This window comes from Carcharodon carcharias, chromosome 2 (genome assembly GCF_017639515.1).
Source record: "Carcharodon carcharias isolate sCarCar2 chromosome 2, sCarCar2.pri, whole genome shotgun sequence".
Classification (NCBI taxonomy): Eukaryota; Metazoa; Chordata; class Chondrichthyes; order Lamniformes; family Lamnidae; genus Carcharodon; species Carcharodon carcharias.
Window position 1 is genome coordinate 140287043 of NC_054468.1, and position 26158 is coordinate 140313200.

The 26158-nt window shown below is 42.4% G+C and overlaps 1 protein-coding gene across 5 annotated transcripts in view; it reads left to right on the top strand.

Moving 5' to 3' along the window:
* Nucleotides 1-26158, top strand: part of agpat4 (1-acylglycerol-3-phosphate O-acyltransferase 4 (lysophosphatidic acid acyltransferase, delta)) — a 180198-nt gene that overhangs the window by 54845 nt on the left and 99195 nt on the right. The gene's annotated exons all lie outside the window — the stretch shown is intronic.

The window sequence follows — 26158 nt, forward strand, 5'->3', positions numbered from 1 at the left end:
CACTTCTTAACAAGCAGAACATGACAGCTGCATATCCTTACGGCCGAGTAGGTCATAAATATGTGTCTCAGTACCAATATGACACCACTCTCGGGGGGCCTGATTTACCTTAGTAATCGCCTTTAGATGCAATTTTATGGGTTGTCATATGACAACCAAAGTGTAATTCTGGAAGTAAATTAACATTTTAATATTTGTGTTCAGAGGCCATCTGCCTGCCCCCCTGGAACAGGTTTGTTGAGATTTAGACAAAGGTGTGAAGTTTTCATTCCTGAGTCAGTTACATAATTTGCTGTTGCCTCCTGAAATAATTTGTGATTTAAATGTCATTTGTTACCTACTAGTCTGAATTACTGACCTCTTTTTTCAGTTTTTGTTAGTGATCATCTCTTTTCGTAACCAAAGGAGCAAAAACGCTGATTTGTGAAGCAAGTGAGTGGTGCATTTTTTTGAGTATGTATGTTTGGGGATCTCTGGAAATCTAGGGGGAGTAGTCTTCCTCAATGTACTTCATGCTACAATACTTTCATTTATATAATGCCCTTTAGGAACATTTATCAGACAAAATTTGACACTGTGCCACATGGTATTAGGTCATGTGACCAAAAGCTTGGTCAAAGAGGTAGGTTTTAAGGAGTGATTTGAAGGGGGAGAGGCTTAGGGTGAGAATTCCGTAGCTTTAGGGTTTGTGCATCTGAAGGCACAGTCACGTGTTGTGGCATGAAAGAGATTAGGGATGTGTAAGAGGCCAGAATTAGAGGAGCATAGTGAACTGAGGATTGTAGGGTTGGATGAGGTTACAGAAATGGGAATGGCAAGACCATGGAGGGATTTGAGGACTAGAATGAGAATTGTAAAGTTGAGGTGTTGCTGGACCAGGAACTAATAAAACCAGTGAGCGCAGGGATGATGGGAGAGTGTAATGGCATTGAGGCAACAGAGTTTTGGACATGCTCGGGTTTATAGAGTGCGGGAGGCTGGTCAGGAGAACATTGGAATAGTAGAGTTTAAAGATAACAAAGGTATGCTCAAGGGCCTAAGCAGCAAACAGACTGAGCTGGGGTGGAGATGAGTGATGTTATGAAGTATGCGATCTTGATGATAGAGAGGATATGGGCTTGGAAGTTCAGCTCAGAATGAAATAAGACCCCTGGGGTTGTGAACAGTCTGATCTAGCCTCATCGTGTCTAGGGAGTGGGATGGAGTTGGTGGCTTGGGATCAGAATTTATGGAGGGATTGAAGGCAATGGCTTTTTTTCCCTAGTGGGGAGAAAAGCTCATCTAATCTGAGACTTCGTAATCATATCGGTTTTCTTGCATACTTTGATATTATTCAGTTGGCTAGGCACCGTTGCCTGGATAATCTTGTGGTATTACTGCTGAGAAATGCTATAGGAAACTTAGAGTAAGCATGATCAGAACTGGATTGAGAGCCGCAGGAAGCTGAGAAACTACTTTTAAGATCCAAGGATGTGTATATCGTAGTATTATGTATCTCCTTAAGCCTGGTTTTAAACTGTGGCCCCAGTCTTGTGTGTAGGCACTCTAAGACAAGTTCTTCTGAGGCCTTTCCTTTCATGGTATCAAAATTCCATGGAGCCCCTGTGACACAACACAAGTATTTTTTCTATACACTATAACCTCTCCAACCTGGAAGCACCAGCTGCCTGAAAATTTTTTTGCATGTACCAACTGATTCATTACTCGCCTTCTCGATATTTGTTGCAGCACCCGAACAGTCGTCAGCACAATTGATGCAGTGACTGTCTAGAACAAGAAAATGAAGCGCGAGAATAAAAAATCCATTGGGGGGGGGGGGGTTCTCCCCCCTCTACTCGGTCTCTTGTGCTTTCCCTTGCCTTTTGCTGCAGTTTTTTTGAGCATCCCCTGCATTCCCACTGCATTGTTAGGTTTTTTTAAACCCTCGCCATGGCATTAAAGAGAAGTGCAACAGAACATAAGCATTTTACACTCAGAATATCGGAAAAGGTGGAAACTCACTGTTTGCATCCATCAACTGCTTTTTCCTTGGAGCTACTGCCTATTTCCTTACCCTTCGCCCAGTTGATTGACAATTGGGACTGTGCAAATAACAGAAAAGGCCAAAAAAAGCTGAATCAGTAGTGACGTGCATGTGGAGCCACCTTTGACTAATTGCATTAATTTTAAAAAATTCATTCAAGGGATGTGGCATCGCTGGCTAAGCCAGCAATTATTGCCCATCCCTAATTGCCCTTGAGAAGGTGGTGGGATTTTGACCCAGCAACAGTGAAGGAACGGCGATATAGTTCCAAGTCAGGGTGGTGAGTGGCTTGGAGGGGAGCTTCCAGTTGGTGGTGTTATTATGTGTCTGCTGTCCTTTTAGATGGTAGTGGTTGTGGTTTGGGAGGGTGCTGTTTAAGGAAGCTTGATGAGTTCCTGCAGTGCATCTTGCACACTGCTGCTACTGTGTGTTGGTGGTGGAGACAGTGAATGTTTGTGGATCGGGTGCCAATCAAATGGGCTGCTTTATCCTGGACGGTGTCAAGCTTCTTGAGTGTTGTTTGAGCTGCACTCATCCAGGCAAGTGGAGAGTATTCCATCACAGTCCTTTTAGATGGTGAACAGGCTTTGGGGAGTCAGGAGGTAAATTACTCAGAATAATTGAAACTGAATGAGTTATAGTTGCCACTAGTGATGTAGGGCAGTGAGAGCATTCGGGGAGCAAGGGAAGAAAGAGGTAGAGCAACTTCCCCATATTGCTAGGGGGTGGGGGGAAATAACAACCCATGCAAAGTGGCAGTTGGACAAATGTGGGGTTGGGGGCGTGGTAAGTGTAGCGTAATGGATTAATAGAATGGATATGCTAAGAGTGATGTAGGTAATGATGTATCAGTGATAGGGGGACATAAGTGCAGCGCATGCTAGACTCTCTTGAGAGAGAGAGAGAGAGAGAGAGAAAAAGAGAGAGGAACACACTGTACTTAGGTGCAACATACCTACTCCTGTAACCTGTTTATATATAATGTAATAAACCAGTTTTAAGTACCAAAGTAAGACTAAAGTCTGTCTAGGGAAGATGGGTCACGCAATCTAGCCAGAGATTGGTGCTATTGTCAGAACCATAGCAAGAGAGTGAAGAAAAACTTGGTAGCAGCTTGTACTTACAACCTTACCGAAGGAGGAGGCAAACTGGAAGGTGGTAACGAAGCCAACTCCATTTCAACAATTCTTGCCTTTTCCAAAGCTGCTTGAAAAATTTGAGGGTCTGCAGAGAAGATAAATTTTCTTCAGTATCCTATGGCATCGGAATTGCATGTTAAAGAGCAGCAGCTCCAGGTCAGTTTATTTCTTTATGCATGGGTCCAGTAGCAGACAACATTCTCCTGAGGCAGGGGATGGAGGAATCCACTGCAGCCTTTGACACTATTCCCTAAGCCTTCGACACATATTTTAACCTGCTATGGAACCCTGTTATTGAGCAAATGGCGTAGTACGTGATTTAAACCAAACTCCAAGCACCAAAACCGGCTATAATCCGATGTGACCCCAAGGCTCCACATGACTATATTAACTGGGTAGGCCCATGGGCAGTGGCCCTACCCCCACATACCACCAAAATGTGAGAAAGGGCAGGAAACTCCACAGCAGCAGCTATTTTGAGATGCCTATGTTGTGGTGCAATGAAGCAACACAGATGCCAAGACTGCCCTACAGGGGGCGTGGAAAGCTTCCCGTGTGGGAAGACTGGACATTTCAAGCATTTCTGCAAATCTAACAACTTTAAACAAGGAAGAAGATGAGAATATTTACCAAACACAGTCCTTTCTAGAAATTGGAAATCAAGATAAAGATGAGATCAAGACCGATCAAGATAAAAATGAGAGTTTCTAGGTGAAGTAAATTGTCTTAATCAAGACTATTTGTCAGCTACATTGCAAATTAAAGGCTTTGAAACTAATCTTAAAATTGATACTGGAACTAGTGTTGACATACCAGCAGACGATCTAGACTGGCTTCAGCCAATACCCCTTCATCCATCAGATATCGAATTGCAAGGTTCATGTGGCACAAACCTTCCAATAAAAAGCAGGATGATGGTTCCTCTTTGTTACAAGGGTCGACAGATTGTGAGATTCTGTCTTATGTTTGCAATCGACACACATCCTTGTTGAGTGGAGATGTTGGCATACTCCTGGGAAGGCTGGAAAAACCAGATCACCAGTACTTGAACAACTCTGATTTTCATGGAACAATTTTCAAAGTTTTATATAGAACCAGTGGAATTTCAGCCTACAGCAACTTAAGGTTTAGTCAATCAGCGGAGAGTTCCTTTCCATCAGAGACACCATCCACTAGACCCCAGGCGGATATTGAGGTTATGGATTTCAGTTCTTTGAAGCTAGGCTACAGGTGGCAGATACAGGAGGCATCCCGGTAGACAGTGGCCATTCGCACGAAGACCTGTTGGACTTGAGTTAGTTCTTTCCTGAAGAAAGTAATGAGAAAGTAATGTTGCAGCATTGAGGAGGATGAGGTCCTAGCGATTGATCCCTCATTCCAGGGCCTTTACCTCTGAGCCAGATTAAGTCTTTTTGTGTGGAGTCAGCGATGTTCCTTGCGGCTGAGCAGCATTCACAACTTTTTGATTCCACTGAACCTACCAATGCAAAACCTAGTCTATTGATGGTTGACCATGAAGAAATCTTCCAGGGAGAACAACTTGCTTGATTTCATGCCAGAGTCCATAGAGTATCACATTGCCAAAGAGTTGATGGCACCTATTTCCAGGGGTGAAAGTCAGTTGATGCCCATAATTCCAGTCGCAGTTGAAAACCATCAACCTACTAGATCTATACTTCAGCACAGAAGCTGAGGCATTATCTTCAGAGCTTTTAAAAGCTGCAGAGCCCCGTACAACAAACTTGTCCACAAGAAATTTGTCTACAGGAAATTTGTTGTCTCATCATAAAGATTCATACCATTACAGAAAATGTTGTTGTCTTGTCTTCACATCCTCAAAATGTCTTCCCATTGCCACAGTTTTTCTCTGTATGAGGCTGCTCCACTGGTGAGCAGTATTACCACTGCTTACAGAAAGGGAACATTCTTTCTGAAACACCATTGGGAAAATCATCTCTTCTTTTCCTGAAATGTCTACAGGAGCTTTGTCATTTTTCTTCTCGTTGTCCAGATTGCTTAGAATCTCAGATCTTTGATGCAGCAGTGAACGATACAGCTGTGAGAATCTTCATTTGGGTTGAAGATCATTTGCTTTCAAGGGTATTTTCCTGGTATGCTTTGGGGGAGTATCACATTCCTTGAGGAGTCCTAATATCAACTTTAGTTCAGGAGAGCCCAGGGGTTGATGTCCCTCAGCCTTCTCTCTTGGATCAGCCTTTTGTTGCAATGGATCCATTGTCCTTACAGTTCAGCAGCCCTGAAGTCTACGCTTTGCAGGACAGCTGTTACTTAAAGTTGCTTCCCATTTTGCTGTTGTCCTCCAAGGGAAAGAAGAAAGCCCTTGTATTTCCAAGACATCTTCCCAAAGGGCCGAGAACAATGTGGGAGACTGGGCTCCTGACCTCATTACACCCTTGGTCTAGGTCCAAACATGGGCTAAAGAAGTGAGGTGAAAGTGACTGCTCTTGACATCAAGGGAGCGTTTGACATTGTGGCACCAAGAAGCCCTAGCAAAAATTAGTCAATAGGAATCAGTGGGGGGGAAACTCTATATTGGTTGAAGTCATACCTAGCATAATGGGAGATGGTTGTGGTTGTTGGAGTTCAATCATCTCAGTCTCACGGCATTGCTGTAGGAGTTCCTCAGGGTAGTGCCCTAGGTCCAACCATCTTCATCAATGATCATCCCTCCATCGTAAGGTCAGAAGTGGGGATGTTCGCTAATGATTGCACAATGTTCACTATTCGTGACTCTTCAGATACTGAAACAGTCTGTGTCCATATGCAGCAAGACCTGTACTATATTCAGGCTTGGGCATTGGCAAGTAACATTTGTGCCACACAAGTGCAAGACAATGACCAAGTCCAGCAAGAGAGAATCTAACCATCGGCCCTTGACATGCAGTGGCATTACAATCACCTGAATTCCCCACTATCAACATCCTGGGGGTTACCATTGACCAGAAATGGATCTGGACCAGCCATATAAATGCTGTGGCTACAAAAGCAGGGTAGGAATTCTACAGAGAGTAACTCACCTCCTGACTCCCCAGAGCCTGTCTGCCATCTGCAAGTCACAATTCAGGAATGTGATGGAATACTGTCCACTTGCTTGGATGAATGCAGGTTCAGTAACACTCGAGAGCAATTGCAGATGGGCAAATAAATGCTGGCCTAACCAGTGATGCCCACACCCCCACGAATGAACAAAAAAGAATCCCGCTAAGTGACTTGGGGAGGGGGAAGTGTAGGAGATGGGCTGAATTTGTAGTAATAAGAAGAAGTTAAATGTGATGTGTGTTTAACTATTTACGTAGTTTCATATTGTTGTTAGAACACTTGGTTGGGGGGAGAGGGGCGGTGGGGGTGTGGGTTACTAGAATAGATATGCTAATGAGTGATGTAGATTGTTCGGTGACATCAGGTAGTCATGTGCTAGACTCATGAGAGGATGGACAGCACTGTACTCAGGAAAGACATACCTACCTGTTTATATGTAGTATTAATAAGCCAGTTTAAAGCAAGTACCAGAGTAAGACTACAGTCTGTCTAGGAAAAGATAGGTCATGCATACCCGTAACCAAGAACCATGCCAAGAATTCACAGATCATGGTGGCAATACAAAGCCGCAAGAGGGAGAGGAAGATGGAGAGCCTGGGCCACGGAATCTATGTTTGTTCTTCAGTGACCGCAGCGCTTTTTTAACGATTGGGGGCCTAGGCTCTGTGGCAGTTGCTGCCGTCATTGCACAAACCATTGGGAGGGGGCACTCGGAGGCCCACATGAAGGTTGGAACCCTGTCAGTTTGTTTAGCTCGATCCCACCTTTGTATGATGGTATAGTTTTCTTTTTTTTTAAACAAAGTTTTTTTTTCCCCTGGTGGTTAATTTCTGCAGACCCTTGAAAGTTTCTTCGACTCCCAGGTTGGGAACCTCTGCACTAGGGGGCACACTGGGATGTGCCCCATAGATGTCATCAGGGCAGAAGGCCAACTTGAAACTTCATGTGTAGGCAATAATAGTCATTTTTACAAGAAAAAGTCAAATTAGATCTTGACTTTTTTTAACATAAAAATTGAATATTTTGAAATGAAAATTTGAATAGTGATATGAGATAAATAGCATTGAAAAGGTGGTTCATACTAAAACAGAGTTAAGTAAAGTTGACTGAGCACTTGGACAAGTAAGAGCTGATCAAAGGTTATGTTTGACTAACTGAATCTTTTTGAGATCACTAGAATGATGGACAGGGGAGCATTGATGGATATTTCTTCTGGTCTTCTAGAAGGTATTTCATATGGCTCCACACACAATAATTTTAGCAAAAATGAAAGTTCAGGGAGTTGGAGGTAACCTTTTTGCGAAAGGTAGTGGAAATATGGAACAACCCCCTAAAAGCCTGTAGATGCTGCTCATTCAAAATTTTCAAGATTGAGATCGATAGATTTGTGTTAGTTATAGGTATCCAGGAATATGGAATGAAAGTGGGAAAATGGAGTTGAAGCAGATCAAATCTAACCAAATGGCAGAACAGGCTTGAGAGGCTAAATATCCTATCCTGTTCCTACGATAGATTACTGGATATGCAAATCACCTGACTCCATGCAGGTTAGCCATTGCTGATATGTCTTTAGAATGGTCATCTGGGTGGGTTTCTTGTATATTATGCCTGTTATGAGAGGTTCCTAATACTGCTTTCAAAAATATTGATTACACAGTTTATTTTAATAAATCCAATTTTTATTGGCAAAGAAACATAGTACTGTAATGCTCAGTTCTTTTTTAATGGGAATTGGCCATTCAATTGTACCATCACCATGGTGGTTTATCAATGTTGCTCAGTGATCAAATGAATAATCATGGGGCACCATGTATATCAAATGATTCAAGTTTATACTGCTTGATTATCTTTCAAACTAAAAATATAAATACAAAATACTTTTTTTTGTAAAACTGTTAGTTTATGTCTGAATTGTCAATATGTGAAGTCTGTAACAAAACTAGTTTATTGCTTATCGGTATACCTGTGATAACCTGCATGTACAGCTAGAAAAGTTTTTTTAAAAAAGTGGTGGAATGCTTTTGTCAATTTGAATTGGAACTAATTAGTTTTGGCGAACATTTCCAAATAGAGTTTGATTTGGACTTCAAAACTTGTTTTTGTATTTTCCCATTGAACCATTCTGTCACAAATTGAATTTTTCCTTATACTGAACATTGTGTCTCACAGATCACCTTGAAGCAGTTTTATTCTTCAGGGCTTTGTGCCCTGCCAAATAATTTCTATTTTTAATTGTGTTCTTGGGAAATTGGTCAGGAAAGAGAGCCCATTATCATTGTCTTGCAAGTGAATGTCTGGGGGTTAAGTTGGGATAACCTCAAAAATAGGCATGGGAATGCGCTCAAGCCCATTCAATTGCAGGTGACACATTAATCTACTGTCTTACATGATTACTACATGTAACCAGCTACATTAGCTTTGCAAACATGAACTTGGGGCCTGATTAACATGGGAGGCTAATGCAGCCAGATAGCACATCTGAAAAGGGCGGTGCATTGTGACTGGAAGAGGTGATGGGAGTCCGCCCCCTCAGCATGTGGCCCTTGAGGGCAGCTGCGGTGGGGAAGAGAGAGACCATCGTCTACTTCCTTCTGGAATGTGTCTTTGCAAAGTAGGTCTGGAAGGAAATGCAGTGATTTTTGTTGAGGTTCATCTTGAGCAGTTCTATACTGCAGGGCTCTGTGGATGCACACTGAGGCAAACATCAACTGCAACTGAAGGACCATCAACCCTGTGAAAGAAGCTCTTTGGTCTTGCTGGAACTTGATGATCTTGCAGCATAAAGAGCTGCAAGCGACTCCATTGAAAGAAGCTGATCTGGTTTGCATTTTATAGAACAGGTTAAAGTTTATTTAATGTATAAAATTTATAAACAAAGGATATTGAGTGGGGAGGTGTGGGAAAGAGGTGGCAAGAGTCCTTTGTGAGCTAAACCTGTGCTGTATAAGATTAAATAAGGGCTATACATGTAACAGTGTGCAACAAGGTTTTCTGAAAATACAATGGAGGCCATGGTACAAGACATAGCGAAAAGGAGTGGGGTTCTTTATCCATTGGGGAGGGGGGAGCAGGAGGCCACTGAGACATGTCCAGGAGGAAGTGGAGGTCAATACCAGGTGAATACTAGATGTGGTGCAAGAAGTAGTTAAATGTTCTGGGCTGGTTGATAAGGCACTAGGACTGGATGAGATGCACTGAAGCATACTGAGGGAAAATTTTCCATAATTTTCCAGTCTTCTTTACACTTCTGGGGTGGTGCCAGAGGACTGGAAAATTGCAGATGTCATGCCCTTGTTCATAAATGGATGTAAACATGAGCCCAGAAACCACAGGCCAGTCAGTTTAACTTTAGTGGTGGGAAATCATCTAGAAACAAATCGGGGACAAAATTAATTGTTACATGTACAAATGTGAGTTAATTAAGGAAAGCCAGCATGGGTTTGTTAAGGGAAAATGATGCTTTACTAACTTGGAGTTTTTTGAAGCTGCAATGGAGGGGGTTGATGGGGGTCATTCTGTTGATTTGGTGTACATGGACTTCCAAATGGCATTTAATACAGATTTGAGCAAATCTATATAGCTCATGGAATAAAAGGAACAGGAGTAACATGGATACTAAATTGGCTACGTGACAGGAAACAGAGAAGTGGTTAATGGATGTTTTTCAAACTGAAGAAATGTTAGTAATGGAATTTCCCAGGGCTCTTCCTGATATATATTTTAATGACCTAGACCTTGGTGTACAGGACACAACTTCAAAATATGCAGATGGTACGAAACCTGGAAGCATTGTGACCTATGAGGAGTTCAAAAGGGTGTAGACAAGCTGGTGGAATGGGCAGACAAGTGGCAGATGAAAGTTCAGTATGGAGAAGTGCATAGTGATTCATTTTGATAGGAAGAACATGGAGAGACAATGTAAAATAAAGGGTAAAACTCTAAAGGGGGCACAGGAGCAGAGGGACCTGGATGTACATGCGCATGCGCATTAGTCATTTGAGGTGGCAGGACAGGTTGAGAGAGTGGTTAATAAAGCATACATTATCCTAGACTTTATTAATAGAGGTATAGAGAAAGGAGGTTATGTTGAACTTGTATAAGACACTGGTTTAGCCTCAGCTGGAGTACTGGGTCTGGTTCTGGGCACTCAACTTTAGGAAAGATGTGAAGGCATTGGAGAGAGTATAGAAAAGATTCACAAGATTGGGCCCAGGGATGAGGAGCTTTGGTTATGAAGACAGATTGGAGAAGTTGGGACTGTTTTCCTTGGAGAAGAGAAGGCTGAGAGGAGATTTGATAGAGGTATTCAAAATCATGAGGGATGTGGACAGGTAGGGAGAAACTGTTGTGCACTCATGGAAAGATAGAGAATGAGAGGTCATAGATTTAAAGTAATTGGCTAAAGATGCCAAGGTAACATGAGGAAAAACTTTTTCATGCAGTGAGTGTTTAAGGTCTGGAATGCACCCCTTGGAGTCTGGTGGAGGCAGGTTCATTTGAGGCATTCAAAAGTAAATTAGGCTATTATCCAAAAAGGAAGAATTGTGCAAGGTTACATGGAGAAGAGAGGAAATGACTTGCTTATTCAGAGAGCCGATGAGGACACTGGGCCAAATGGCTGCCTTCTGTGCTGTAACATACCTGTGATTCTGTGAACTGATCCCAGATTTCAATGGTGTCAAACATGTTCTAAAATGGGATTAATTTGGCAATGTAACTCAACAGCACCTTGATGCTGTGTATACTGTACAACATTGTGGTTTTACCTCAATTTATAGGTCCTGTCTGTTCTCTTGGGTTGGCGTAAAAGAACTCATGTGCTATTTTGTACCTTGCTGTGTGCAAATTGACTGCCACGTATATTATATTACAACAGTGACAACACTTCCAGGGTACTTCAATGGCTATAAAGCACTTTGGAGGGAGGTCTTATGGCGCAGTGGTAGTGTCCCTGCCTCTGAGCCAGAAGCTCTGGGTTCAAGTACTACTTAGGACTTGATGGCCAAGGACATGGCCAAACAGATTGAGTATCAACTTGTAAACCCTTCCAACATACACCAGTGGTAAGCAGTACGAGTGAAAGAGATGGAAAGAAATTGGAGCCTCTACTGTCACTATCCACAACTCCAGGACTACGACATGCATGTAAAAGTATATGTTGCCACAGCAAATCGGACTCCTTGGGAGGGCCATTTGGCTCAATTGTTTGGATGGTGGGCATGGTTCATATTTGTGCCAACAGCATGGGATTTAATCCCCTTCAGGCTGAGGTAGATTCAGGACCTGGCTCCTTACCTTATCCGTGGTGGAGGTCTTGGTTGGACTGCCTTCGGGCAGAGAACTTAAGAAGGAAGCAATTTTTGGGATTCCTGAAGTCGTGAAAGGCACTAACTACTTGTGTGTGCATTGTTACAACTGGTCCCCCAATTTATGATCCCGGATGAGGTACCCCAAATTGTTATGCTCTGGGTGAGGAGGGATGAATTGGCTCCCCTTCTTTATTCAACCACCTTGCTTGTTTGCAACAAGGTGAATTTAAAAAGGATCCCTTCCCTCGTGGATACCTTTTTCCCAGTCTAAATATATTTGTTTTAAAAGGAGCCAATTTAACTAGGTTGTCTTGAGTCAAAGAGTGGGTGAGTTTATTAGTTACTAAAATGTGAGGGGGAAAAAATAATAAAAATACAGCGCACATACACAGATTAGAAATGAGAAGCGAGTCCAAAAATAAAAGTTAACAAGACGAATCAGTCTTTGGCTTAGTGAGGCATAGATGGTGAAATGTTGCGGCTGTTAAGTTAGACGATCCGGTAGAGCTGACTTTGGCAGTTGAGCAGTTGGTTTGGGGAGTCTTGTTTCTGCAGATTAGGTGAAAGGCACAGTCCTGTTTCCTTTTTGACTGTGGCTTTGCTGACATGTGCCTTGCTTCCAGCAATCGGAGAGAGACTTTACTTGCAAGCGCTAATAAAGAACTAATGATGTTCTTCAGCTGTGACCTTCATCGCACACGCTAGTACCAGAACAGGACACTAAAACTAGCACACAGAGACCAGGGTTGCAATTAGCTTTTTAACCCCTTTTCTTGTCTATTCCTGGAAGGGGGGAAAAAAATGTCATCTTCCCAGAAACTGCTTTCTTTCAACTCCGATCATGTCCACAGTTTGAGACACAGCTCAACAGGAGATGGTTTCTTCTGAGATGGTAATCAGTTTTTTTGGCATTGCATCTCTTCCTTTGAAGAATTCCTGTCTGAAGGAGGCCTTGACACCTTTTAGGTGCGACATTCCGTTCTCTGGACTAGTTGGTCAAGTGTAATCTATGTAGGAGTTTACCAGCAAGTGGTTACTTTATGGTCTCAGCCAGCTTTTGTTAGTATGCCCTTTTTCTTAAAAAAAATGTCTTATAAGTTCAATATGCCTGGAAGGAGTAATTTGGTGCTATGATCCGTAAGCATGACAGTATGTATGGCTCATCCTTAAAAAGTAAATCTTGTTATGAAAATAGCTGACTGGCTGTCAGTCGTTTGCTGTTTAATAGCTCAAGGTTTTGCAGTTCTATTCAATATATACTCTGTTAATGCATGGGCTTAAACCTATTTCTGGGCTCTGAACTCGCTGGTTATTGCTGGACCTCTGGGATTGAAAACAAAGTTCCTGTTAGTAAAACAAAAACAGAATTACCTGGAAAAACTCAGCAGGTCTGGCAGCATCGGCGGAGAAGAATTGTTTTTGTTTTTTGTTTTTGTTTTTTGTTCCTGTTAGTAATGGTCAATATGGCTGGGTAGGTGGAGTTTGGAATTAGAAGGTAACAAAAGGACACTGAGTTAATTTCAAGTGTTTTACAGCCACATCTGAAACCTCATATTAAATTCCCATCCAAATATTGAAGTTCAGATTGTTGTTAAGTATTAGAAATTGGCTAACCACAAAGCAATGAATTAAAGAAAATTATTCTTTGGAAAAGACTAATATGTTCCTGATGGAGGAGTTTCCTCTTCTAAAAGGAAAAAGCTTTGTGAACCCAGCTATTTGTGCTGCTTATATCTAAATGATGTTTGGAGTTTCCATATTTGTTCATCACTTGATTTGTAGTGATTCAAAGCAGCCTTGAGGATTGATGTTAGTTGGTGGGAACTACTGTGACAAAGGAGAAATGAAAGCTACCAGTCCTGATATCGGAAATATTTACAAAGTAATATTTAGTGTGATGTGAATTGCTCTTTTCATTCAATGCTTCCATGCATTACTTCATATCTCTTCAACTGTAACTCATCGAAAAAAGGCCACAATAATGACTACCACAGTGCACTTATCTGCTTTCAGTGATAACATGCTTTCTAATCTACAATGGACTTTTTGCGACGATGTAAGTTTTGTCAAGGAAAGCTATTCTTGGTTTATCAGGCTTCTTGTCGTACACTTATGCTTTTGCTGAGAAATTCCATGATAGAAGGCTCCTTTGATGGTTTAGTAAAATTATTAAATGTAAATAACTAAGCCATACATATTCAGATGGCTCCAGATTCGGTCCTCATCCTGTGCTATGTTGAGGTCTGAGTGGGCATTAGTAAAAGTGTTGTAGTTGATGTAAACACTGCATTAGGGGAAAAAAAATCTTCTGGAGTTCCCACTCCTCATCACCATTCAACAATTCACAATAAACTGCATGTATGAAGACAGCATTGGGTTTCAGTTATGATGACCAGTTTGCCAATGTTCAACTTTTGAGACTCACGCATGAATAATGTGAAGTAATGCCATTTGTTGAAGTATGTTCCAGCAAGGTTACTGCTGGATTTCTTCCCCCCACCCCCCACCCCTCTTTTCAATTTTGGTATCAGAATATATTGAAATTAAATGCAACTGAAAGAGGGAATGTAACATTTTAAGAGGAAATTATTTTATTTTTTGGTCAAAGTACATTTCACTGCATAATAGAAAAAAGGAGTGTGTGGGTGAGCTTCTGAAAGTATGTTGCTTCTGGGATAAATAAATGTATGGAAGCTTAATTTATCTTGAAGTGGCTCTTATGATTGCACTGGGACTTGGCTTTGGACAGACCCAAAGCCAGCGGACATTTATCTGATTCTGGGGATGGACATTTTAGATCCATCTCGTTTTTAGTTGCCTTCAGGTGATGGTGGTTGTTGTTTGTTGAAGAATCTTAAAACAATCTGTATATTTATAGATTAATAAATAGTCTTAATAAAATGCCCCAAGATGCTTCACAGGAGAATTATAAAGCAAAATATGACATCAAGCAACATAAGGAGATATTAGGTCAAATGGCCAAAAGTTTGGTTAAAGACATAGACTTTAAGGACTGTCTTAGAGGAGAGCGAGTAGAGAAGCATGGGGTATAGGGAGGGAATTACAGAGCTTAGAGCCTAGGCAACTGAAGTTGTAGCTACCAATGATAACAAATAAAATTGGGGATACTGAAGAGGACAGAATTAGACGAGTGCAAGTATCTCTCTGGATTGTGGGGTTGAAGGAGATTAGAGATAGGAAGGGATTTGAAAACCAGAATGAGAATTTTAAAATCAAGATGTTATTTGACCTGGAGCCAATTTAGATCAGCGAGCACAGGTGTGACCTGTGAAGAGATTTGGCACAAGTAAGGACACTGGCAGCAGAGTTTTAGCTGACCTCAAGTTTATGGAGGGTAGAATGTGGAAGACCAGCCAGGGATACATTGGAATAGTCAAGTACAGAGGTAACAAAGGCATGAGGGTTTCAACAACAGCTGCGCTGAGATGGGGGCAAAGTCGGATGATGTTATGGAGGTGAAAATAAGAGGTCTTAGTGATGGTATGAAAATGTGATTGGTAGCTAATCTCTGGGTCAAATATGACACCTAGGCCTGGAATTTTGCACCTCTGTCCATTGCAGTGATGGGGTATTCTATCATAAGGGGAACAGATAGACGTTTCTGTGGCTGCAGACGTGACACCAGGATGGTGTGTTGTCTCCTTGGTGCCAGAGTTAAGGATGGTCAATGAATGCCCTTGCGAATGGAAAGTTGTCTCAAGTGGTGTTCCACAGGGCTCGGTGTTGGGACCCTTGCTGTTTGTGTTATATATTAATGATTTGGATGTGAACGTGGGAGGCACGATTGGGAAATTTCCAGATGACACAAAGATTGGCCGAGTAGTGGATAGTGTAGAGGATAGCCATAATCTCCAAAACGATATAGATGGGTTGGTGGAGTGGGCAGTAAAGTGGCAGATGGATTTTAACATAGAGAAGTGTGAGGTCAAACAGTTACAAGGATTACAAAATAAATGGGAATATACTAAGAGGGGTAGATGAAGTGAGAGATCTTGACGTACAAGTGCACAGGTCTCTGAAGGCAGCAGTTCAAGTAGACAATGTTGTAAAGAAGGCATATAGAATGCTCCCCTTCATTGGCAGAGGTATAGAATATAAAAGTAAGGCTATAATGTTGGAATTGTATAAAACACTGGTGAGGCCACAGCTGGAGTATTGTGTGCAGTTCTGGTCACCACATTACAGGAAGGACGTAATAGCTCTGGAGAGAGTGTGGGGGTGGATTACAAGAATGTTGCCAGGGTTAGAAAAGTGTAGCTACGAGGAGAGATTGGACAGGTTGGGGTTATTTTCCTTAGAACAAAGAAGGCTGAGAGGTGACTTGATTGAAGTGTGCAAAATTATGAGGGGAATAGGTAGTGTGGACAGGATAAAATTGTTTCCCTTGATGGAGAATTCTAGAACCAGGTTTCATAGATTCAAGTGGCAGAAGGTGTAGGGGGGACATGAGGAAGAACTTTTTTACGCAGAGGGTAGTAGGTGTCTGGAATTCACTGCCCAAGTTGGTGGTAGAGGCAGAAACTCTAAACTCTTTTAAAAGTACCTGGATCTGCACCTTAAGTGCTGTAAGCTGCAGGGCTATGGGCCAGGTGTAAGAAGGTGGAATTAGAAAAGGCACCTGGGTGTCCTCAGGCTGGCATGAACAAGATGGGCTGAATGGCCTCCTTCTGTACTGAAACTTTTCTATGGTTCTATGTCACCAAGTGGCTGTGAACAGCCAGAGGTTGTGGTCCATGTTGGTACCAATGATATAGGTAAAAAGAGGGACGAGGTCCTGAAAGCCGATTGTAGGGAGCTAGTAAATAAATTAAAAAACAGAACAACAAAGGTAGTAATCTCAGAATTACTCTCATTATCACGTGCTAGCGGAATCAGGAATAGAATAGACCAAATGAATGCGTGGCTGGAGAGATGGTGTAGGAGGAAGGGTTTTAGATTCCTGAGGCATTGGAACCGATTCTGGGGAAGATGGCACCTGTACAAGCTGGACGGGTATTCGCTAGTACTGTGGGGGCTTGTTTAAATTAGAGAGGCAGGGGGATAGGAGCCTGAGTGGGAAGACACAAGAGAGGGAAACTAAGATCGGAATGAAAGACAGATAAATAGAAAGCAAAACTGGAAGGCAGAGGAAATGAGGGCTAACAGCAAATAGGGCCATAGCAGAAAAAAACTGTGTAAACATGTCTAAAGGTCTAAAGACACTGTGTATCTGAATGCATGGATCATTCACAATAAGGTAGATGAATTAACAGCACAAATAGATGTAAATGGGAACAATATGATTGTGATTACGGAAACATGGCTGCAGGGTGACCAAGGCTGGGAACTGAATATCCAAAGGTACTCGAGGAAGCACTTTCCAAACCCATAACCACTACCACCTAGAAGGACAAGGGCAGCGGATAGATGGGAACACCACCACCTGGAGGTTCCCCTCCAAATAACTCACCATCCTGACTTGGAAATATATTGCCGTTCCAAAATCCTGGAACTCCTTTCCTAAGAGCACTGTAGGTGTACCTACACCACATGGACTGCAGAGGTTCAAGAAGGCAGCTCACTACCACCTTCTCAAGGGCACTAGGGATGGACACTAAAAATGCTGGCCCAGCTAGCGAAGCCCACATCCTGTGAATGAATACAAAAAGGCAAAAAGGAAGTGACATGGTGTTAGCTCAGGATGAAATAACTGCAATTGTGAGAGGATATTGGCTCAGAAAATCTAGATGTAGAATTAGTCTGGGTGGAGTTAAGAAGCAACAAGGGGTGGAAAGCATTAGTTAAAGTTGTCTATAGGCCTCCAAATCGTCATGGTAAGGTAGGGGATGGCATTAAACAGGCAATTAGAGATGCATGTAACAAAGGTGCTACAATAATCATGGGTGATTTTAATCTACATATAGCCTGGGCAAACCAAATTAGCAATAATACTGTGGTGGATGAATTTCTGGAATGTGTATGAGATGAATTTTTAGACTAGTATGTAGAGGAACCAACTAGGAAACAGGCTATCCTAGATTTGGTATTGAGTGATGAGAATGGATTAATTAATATTCTTGTTGTGCGGGGTCCTTTAGGGAACAATGATCAAAACATGACAGAATTCTTCATTAGAATGGAAGGTGAAGTAGTCCAATCCGAAACTAGGGTCCTAAATCTAAACAAAGGAAACTACGAAGGTATGAGGCATGAGTTGGCTAAGATAGAGTGGGGAACTTCATTAAAAGGTGGATTGCCATGGCTAATATTTAAGGAACGAATGTGTGCATTGCAACAGTTATACATTCCTTTCTGGCACAAAAACACAACAGGAAAAACAGCCCAACCATGGCTAACAAAACAAATTTAAGGATAGTATTAGATCCAAAGTCATAAAGTTGCTAGAAAAGGTAGGAAGCCTGAGGATGAGAGCAGTTTAATATTGAGCAAAGGGAGGGCCAAGAGGTTGAGTAAGAGGGGAGAAATAGAGTATGAGTAAACTTGCAAAGAACATAGAAGCTTTTAGAATCTGCTTTTATAAGGATGTTTTTTTTAAAAAAAGTGAAGACAGATGTAGGTCCCTTATGGTCTGAAACGGAAGAATTTATAATAGAAAACAAGGAAATGGCAGAGCCATTATACAACTACTTTAGTTCTGTTTTCGTGGAGGAAGACATAGAACTTCCCAGAAATACTAGTGAACAAAAGGTATAGTGAGGAGGAGGAATTGAAGGAACTTAGTATTACTTAAAAAAAAATAGTGCAAGAGAAATTAATGGGACTGAAAGCCAATAAATCCCCAGGGCCTGATAATCTATATCCCAGGCTACTAAAGGAGGTGTCCATGGAGATAGTGGATGTGTTGGTTGTCAACTTCCAAAATTCTGAGGATTCTGGAACAGTCCTGGCACTATTTTTTATTTTAAAAAAAAGAGGAAGAGAGAATATAGGGAATTACAGACCAGTTACCCTAACATCAATAGTAGGGAAAATGCTAGAGTTTATTTATAAAGGATGTGATAACAGGGCACTTAGAAAATATCAACGGGATTGGACAATGTCAATATGGATTTGTGAAAGGGAAATCGTGTTTGACAAACCTACTGGAGCCTTTGAGGACAATAATGAAGTTAAGGGAGAACTAGTGGACGTAGTGTATTTGGATTTTCAGAAAGCTTTTGATGAAGTTCCACATAAGAGATTAGTGTGCAAAATTAAAGCACATGGGATTGGGGGTAAAATATTGGCATGGATTGAGAATTGGCTAGCAGACAGGAAACAGAATAGGACTAAATGGGTCTTTTTTGGAGTGGCAGGTGATGACTAGTGGGGTAGCGCAGGGATCAGTGCTTGGGCCCCAGCTGCACTCCATATATATCAATGATTTGGATGAGGGAGCCAAATGTAATATTTTCATGTTTGCTGATCATATAAAACTTGATGGGAATGTGAGTGATGAGGAGGATGTTAAGGGGCTTCAAGGTGATTTAGACAAGTTTGAGTGAGTGAGCAAATACATGGTAGATGCAATATAATGTGGATAAATGTGAAGTCATCCACTTCGGTAGAAAAAACAGAATGCCAGAGTATTATTTAAATGGTGACGTATTGGGCAGTGTTGATGTACAAAGGAACCTGGGTATCCTTGCACACTAGTCACTGAAAGCAAGCATGCAGGTGTAGCAAGCAGTTAAAAAGGCAAATGGTATGTTGGCCTTCATGGCAAGGGGACTTGAGTACAGGAGCAAAGATGCCCTACTGCAGCTGTACAGGGCCTTGGTGAGACCATACTCGAGTATTGTGTGCAGTTTTGGTCTCCTTACCTAAGAAGGGGTACACTTGCCATAGAAGGAGTGCAGCAAAGGTTCACCAGACTGATTCTTGGGATGGCAGGATTGTCATATGAGGAGAGATTGGGTCGACTAGGCCTGTTTTCACTGAAGTTTAGAAGAATGAGAGGGGATCTCACTGAAATATGTACAATTCTGACAGAGCTGGACAGACTGGATGCAGGGACGATATTTCCTCTGGCTGTGGGGTTTAGAACAAGGGTCACAGTCTCAGGATATGGGGTAGGCATTTAGGACTGAGATGAGAAACTTCTTCATTCAGAGGGTGGTGAACCTGTGGAATTCTCTACCACAGAAGGCTGTGGAGGCCAAGTCACTGAATATATTTAAGAAGGAAATAGATAGATTTCTGGACTCTAAAGGCATCAAAGGACATGTGGAGAGAGCAGGAGTATGGTGCAGAGATAAAGGATCAGCCATGATCATATTGAATGGCAAAGCAGGCTCAAAGGGCTGAATGACCTACTCCTCTATTTTTCTATGTTTCTAAAAATGGCAGAAGAGTCTGAAATCTGTGATCCAGGCGCCCCCCCCACCACCACCACCACCACCGAGCACGGCACCTGCTACTTTCATGGGGGCGGATTGCGTTTTGCTCATGCATGTTTCACAGAGGCCCATTTAAGTCAGCAGCTATCTCCGCTCATGTCTGAATTTGGTGACCTAGGTGTGTGGAACATGACACACAATTAACGAACAAGGTTATTTTTAGGAAAAAAAAAACAAAGTCCGCAATAGACACTTAGAACGTTATTTAATCTCAGCATGGCTCCTGGGGCCATGTCCAAGATGGCTACTGGGTGAATTGACATGGTAGGTGTAAGGGCAAAGGTGGTGATTGGGGGCATGGTTTGGCATGAGAGGCCCTAAGTTGGCATAGGGGCTATTAAGAGCCACCGTGGGTGCAGTGAGGGGAAAGGTTAGTATGAAGGGCATGAGGGGTTATGGTGGTGTGGGTGGAGGGACATAGGTTGGCATGCAGGGTATGAGAGGTAATGGGTGGGTAGAGGGCATTAAGTTAGCATGTATTGGCATGGATTGGGTATGCGGGTGAGGGCTAGAGAGCTGTTTTTTTTTTTGTTTTAATGTTTCTTTTTAAATCTTTGACAAAGCAGCCCATCTGTCCAGCCCTCTTCCGCATATGCCAGCCTCTGCACTTGTTCCGGGGTCTCCTGGCCGGACTCCAGAGACCCCAGCCACCCTGGAATGAAAATTGACACCTCTAGGGCACTTTCTCCCTGTTTGGGTTTGCAGAACCAGGAAACATTCCGACTCTGCGCTCTAGACCAGGGAGCAAAAAGTCAGGCCCAAGATTGCAAACAGACTGGCTTAATCTCAGACTGTTGCCTGGGAGGAAAAAGGAGTTGGTAGCGAGGGAGCAGAGGGTTGGAACAGGAGCATAATGATGGCTTCAGCCTTCCCAATATTTCATTGGATGAAATTTCTGCTTATCCAATACTAAATATCGGATAAGTAATTTGATAATTTAGTAACAGTGGATGAGTTGAGAGAGGAAATAGTCAGCTTAGATGTGAAAATTAATGCTGTGCTTTCTGTTGATGTTGCCAAGGGGCAGCATGAAGGGAAGTTAGTGCAAGTGATTAGTCTGCATACGATTAGAGAAGTAAGTATTGAACTAGTTGAGAGCCGTCCCACTTGGTTAACGGCAGTGGAGTGGCATCGGAGGAGAAATTATATGATTTACTGTGTCAAAGGCTGCAGACAAGGAGGGAATGTTTACTCTTGTCACTGTTTAATTGTTTGTGATTTTGAAGGGTGTTTTGGTACAATGACAGCCAGGAAATCTGATTGGAAGAATTCAGATGTGAAGTTCTGGGAAATATTGTTGCACAGATTTGGGAGGTGTCAACACGTTCAATCCCTTTGGAGAGGGAAGGAAGGTGGTTGATGGTATGGTAAGTTTGCAAGGACATTGGGGTTAAGGGTTGGATTTTTGAGGAGGAGGCATGGTAAGTGGAGAGAGGTTGAAATCGCTGCAGGGAAGAAGTTATTTGTTGCAGACGCTGAGAGGAAAATCGCCGAGAAGATTTTTCTTGTACATGGGAAGGGCAGTGGAGAACGATGATACTGAGTGAAAGGTGAGAGGGGTGGAACAAAGCTCAAAGGTGGAGGATGTGCCAAAAGAGTAGGGGGTCAGTCCAAGATGTGGTCTGGTGCTAAGTGCCACATTGCCACTACTTGGTGGGGCAGGCGGTAGAAGATATAACTAGGCAGGGAGGCTTCATTAAGAGGAAAGGTGTCATCCACCGTCAATCAGATGCCAAGGCCACAAAATCAATGTAATCATCTGCAAAAATTCTTCGATGGCAAGGACTCTGTTCACAGGTTCATGGACATTCTGGAGGGAGATGCATAGAGGGCTGATCAGAGCTGCTTCACTGGCAGAGTCCACAGGGTCAGCAGTGGGAGGGGTGATTTGGACAGGAAGGAGATTGGCAAGATTAGCCCCAGTGGGTGCACTGGGCTAGAGGGTTGATGACAGAGTTGGATGGGGCAGTTGCAGTTGCTGCTCTTTGTGTCAGCACCAAGTGCCAAGATGCAATCTTCCGAGGATACCAAATGAGGTACAGAAGGAAAAGCTGTATGCTTACCTAAAAGGAGTCGAGCCTGGAATGGTGGTAAGAGAGCAGGAATATCAAGTACTGAAGGGTGAGGTAAGGAAATTTAGAGGGCAAGGTAACTGGAGAATGGTGAAGTGAAAGATAGAAGAGAGGGGTCTTGGAGGGATAAAGAGAAAAGAAGCCTAAAAAGACCAAAAATGGAAATAGTTGCTGGGCTTGGGCCCACATTAAAAGTTTTTAGTGTTGGTAGTATTAGACATCACAAGTGGGACGAGGGATCTCTGATCGCTGTCCTGCAGTGCCATGGACAAATCTGAGTTACAGAACAATGAGCTCTCGTTTTAATTTTCTGGAAAAAGTAGAAGTAATACTCTGGTCTGGGCTGGCCATTGTCCCCAGTTTACAAACTCTCTATATGGGTAAGAGTGTTGCTCTTCCCTTGAGGAAGGGGCTATTACCACACTGACGATTAATACACCAAACATGAGGGGTAAAAACAAAAACCCCTCAATCTGCTACTTGCCTACTGTTTCTAACATATTATTGAAATCTGAGATTATCCTTGGAATAGCATCATCTTCTGGCTTTTCACAATAGTGTGGTTTTTAGTCAGTAGCCATGAAATTGGACTCGGCAGCACTGCTGATACCAGCATTACAGAAACCCCGAAGCTATGAAATTGTGTCACCATGTTTCTAGATACGCTTTCTTCTCCACCCCGCCATGGTTCCCCATGCTGGGAAAGGTGCTAGCATGGGCATGCTGTGCACCCAGTGACATCAGATTGTGAGGTCAGTCAGCCATTTACAAGATTGGTTCAAGGGATGATGACTTCAGTAACATAGATTGATAGGAGGAACTGGGGCTGCCCTCCTCAGAGATGGGAAGCTTAAGAGGAGATTTGATAAAGGTGCTCAAAATCGTCAGGGCTCCAGACAGAGTAGATAGGGAGAAACTATTCCTGGTGCGAAAGGGTTGAGAACCAGAGGACACAGATTTTAAGGTGATTGGCAAAAGAAACAATTGCAAAATGAGGAAAATTATTCAATGGAGCAAGTTATTGGGATCTGGAATGCACTGCCTGAGGCTGTGGTGGAGGCAGATTCAATTGTGGCTTTCAAAATATAACTAGATAATTATCTGAAGAGAAAATTTGCAGGGTGACAGAGAAAAGGCAGGGGAGTGTGACTTGGTGAGTTACTCTTGCAGAGAGCCAGAAGAGAAATGACCTGGCAGAATGGCCTCCTGTGTCGTAACCATTCTGATTCTATGAATTCAAATGATCAACAAAAATACATTCCAGTAAAAACAACTCAGCAAGGAACGGTTGTAAGATTGAGAATGGGGAATGTTTGAAACTGGCAAAGGGCGATCAAACAATTGATAAAAAGGAAAAAAAAAGATTTGAGAATAAACTAGCTAGGAATATAAGAACAGATTGTAAGAGCTTCAATAAGTATATGAAAAGGAAGCACTGGTCCTGTAGAGGCAGAGACCGAGAAATTATCATGGGGAATGAGGAAATGGCAGAGATGTTGAACAAATATTTTTTTGTCTTCACAGTAGAAGATACCCTCTATTTCTGGAATGTAATTTGTAACAAAGGGACTAATAAGATTAAAGAGCTTAAAATAATTAACATCAGCAGAGGAATGAATATTGGAGACATGACAAAAAGCTAACACTACCAGAACCTGATGGCCTATATACTAGGGATTCTAAAAAAGGTAGCTGCAGAGATAGTGAATGCATTAGTTATGATTTTTCAAAATTCAGAACAGTCCAAGCATATTAGAAGTAATCAATTGTAATACTCCTATTCAAAAAAAGGAGGGAGATTTAAAACTGGAAATCATAAGCCAATTAGCCTGACTTCTGTCATCAGGAAGATGCTGGAATCAAAGGAAGGTTAACAAAGCACTCTGATCTTAATATGATTTTTTTGAGGGTGTAACAAGCAGGATAGATAAAAGGGGAGCCAGTAGACTTATTGGGATTTCTACAAGGCATTTCATAAGGTACCACATGGAAGGTTGATACACAAGTTAGGGGCTCATGGAGTTGGGGATAATATAGAAGCATGGATGGAGGAAGTAAAGAATGGGGATAAATGGGGTACTTTCAAGATGACAGGTTGTAACTAGTAGAGTGCTGCAAGGATGAGTGCTATTTACGATTTATGTTTGCAACTAGATGAAGAGACCAAGAGTGATGTTCGAAGATTGTTGATGACATAAGGTAGTGGGAACGTAAGCTGTGAGGACACAGAGGATGCAAAGAGATATAGACAGATTAAATGAGTGGTCAACAAGGTAACAGATGGAGTATAATGTGGGGGAGTGTGAAGTTATTCACTTTGGTAGTAAGAATGGAAAAATAGATTTTTTAAAAGGTGTGAAACTTGTAAATGTTGTACAGAAAGACTTGAGTATACTTGAACAAGGAACTCAAAATTACCATGCAGGTACTGCAAGCGATTGGGAGGCAAATGGTATGCTGGCCTTTTTTGCAAGGGGGTTGGAGTACAAGAATAAGGAGGTCTTGCTACAGTTGTATAGGACTTTGATGAGACCATACCTGGAGTAGTGCATGCAGTTTTGGTCTCCAAATTAAATGAGGAATTTGGTTGCCTTGGAGATGTTACAGTAAAGGTTCACTACATTGGTTCCTGGATTGAGAGGATTGTCCTATGATGGGCTGAGTAAATTGAAATAATACTCTGGAGGTTAGAAGGATGAGAGATGATATTGAAATATCCAGGGTTCTGAAGGAGCTTAATGGGATAGACTCCGAGGGGTAGTTTCCCTTGTCTGGAGCATCTAGAACATGTACTCTACATTATGCCTGTTATGTTTGTGTAGTGACAGCATCTGAGTTGGTGGCTGCAAGTGTCAGATTAAGTTAGTATTTCTTCATTACTGGTGTGGTGTTGCTCTCTTTCTTCATCCTGAGGCTGCCATGGCTGGGCTGGCAGAAATTCTTGGGAATCTGAAAGGACAAAATCAAAAAGACAGGGCCAGGTGGTCTGTAAAGCAGAAGGTGTATGCACATATCATGTCTAACTTGCTCACCATGTCAGATCACAATATGAAGTGGGAGTTGAGATGGGCCTCGAGGCATTAGTAATGTACCGTCATCCTGGATGCTCTCTGTGATACCAGATGGCATGAGCTTTGTTGTAGCCAGCCTCATGATGCGTGGCACCATCTCCTTGATCAGGCTTGGGATAAAGGCATGCCTGTCACCTGCCAGTTTGACTTTGCTTCCTTCTATCATGGGTAACCTTGCCCTGCAAGATAGAGAGCAGAATGTCAGTGATTGTGTTGCACTGTTTAGTTGAATTGCTGTCATATATAGCTGCAATATATGACTGCTATTCAACTGCCTGCCATAGATGAATAGCTGTTAAATATTGAGGTAGCAAGAGTTGTGAGACTGGCACCATTGGAAGGTGTGAAGATGAGATGAAATATCTGAATGTTAAATGTGAGGCTCGATTGCTTTGAACTACTCGTGTGAGTGATAGGGTTTTGGTGCATTGAGCAGTATGAAAGTTTGGCAGTGTGGTGGATACGAGATGTCCTTCAAAAGATGCGTTCACTGACCTTGACCATCTGCATGATATCATTCAACATCATCTGACACTGCTGCCAAGTCCTGGGGCCAAACTTGGAGTTCACCTCTGTGGCCGCCCAATCCCATTGCCTTTTAAAGAGTGTTCCTTGAGGTTCTTGTGCCACCACACCACCCTCCACCGACAGAAACATGGTGTCTCTCCTCCTGTTTCTCTCCGCCCCCCCCCCACCCCGCCAATGATTAAGGCAGCTACATCTGTGAAACACAGAGAACCCTGCCTGCCATGGTGCCTCGCTTCCCTTCTCTCTAATTGCAGCAACAGCTCCTTCTTCTTTCAGTGTAGCATCCCTTTAAGAGGGGAAGACTGCCTTTCTTCCTTTTTAAAACTCTCCTCTAAAATCTATGCAACCTTTACTCAACTATCCAAAATCACTCTTGGCTCGGTGTCAAACTTTTGTCTGATTAAGCCTCTTGGCATGTTTTCCGATTTTAAAGGTTATTGTTTCTTCCTCTGTACATGGGTATTTGATGATCATCCAATTAGATTAAAGTTTTAAGCAATACGAGTATTTGCCAGCATATTCATGAAGGAATTACTTCCTCATTGCAGCTCCTCTAG